Source organism: Diabrotica undecimpunctata, chromosome 9, assembly GCF_040954645.1.
Source record: "Diabrotica undecimpunctata isolate CICGRU chromosome 9, icDiaUnde3, whole genome shotgun sequence".
In the NCBI taxonomy this organism is placed as follows: Eukaryota; Metazoa; Arthropoda; class Insecta; order Coleoptera; family Chrysomelidae; genus Diabrotica; species Diabrotica undecimpunctata.
The window spans coordinates 46,570,603-46,571,671 of NC_092811.1; positions in this window are offsets into that span (position 1 = coordinate 46,570,603).

The window sequence follows — 1,069 nt, forward strand, 5'->3', positions numbered from 1 at the left end:
GAGACCTGCTTTTGAACCTGACCTCGGAGCAACTGCAAATGTTGTGGTGAGGTTGGCTAGAATTATTCCTAGGAATATGAGTCACAGGCTTTATTTTGACAACTATTACTCTTCTATACCTCTCCTTGTATATCTTTCCAAACAAGGTATTCACAGTTTAGGAAACGTAAGAAGGAATGGGATTCCAAATTGTAAGCTTACGGATGAAAAGGCTATGAAAAATTAAGAAAGTTGAACTAGTGTAGAGTTTGTTGGTACTTGCGATGGTCTGGAAATAAGTAGCTAAGAAAGTAGAAATAAGTGTGGAAAGATAACAAATTAGTCACGTTTCTATCGACTTTCGTTGGCGAAGTTCCTAAAACTACTGTCAAGAGACATGACAAGAAAGAAAAGAGAACAAAAGAAGTAGTTGTCCATATCTTGTACAAAAATACAACCGTCATATGGGCGGTGTTGATTTGTTGGACAGCAATATGGGATGGAATAAAATTATTCTAAGGATTAAAAAAATGGTATTTTAGAATATTTTACCGTCTACTAGATCTAACCGTTGCTAACAGTTGAATTCTTTACACGAATTCGGCTGAACATAGAGCTGGCGTGAAGCCTAAAGTCACACACGCAGTTTAGAACACAACTGGCAGAAGCATTATGCAGGACAGGAGAGCGATTCGTCATTGCAAAAATGGGAAGACCTTCAGCAAGTGAAACTGAGGAGGCGCTACAAATAAAGAACAGAAAAGGCCCAGCACAGGTTATGCCAGTTAAGGATGTTCGAATGGATGGAATTCACCATTGGTCTATATGGTCCGAAAAACAAATAAGGTGCAAATTTTCATTTTTCCTAAATATTGTTTTAAGTATATCCTTATTTGCATAGTATTGTTCATAAACAACACTTATATTTTTCCAAAATAAACAAAAATAGTTGTTCAGAATATTTTTTTATTTTTTTCCGCCAAAACAACGAAAATCCAGTCGGCAAACTTTTTTGTAACGAAAAATAAAAAATCATGCAATAAAAAAACAGCAAAACAACAGCAAAATAGTTTTTTGGTCAAGGTATGTT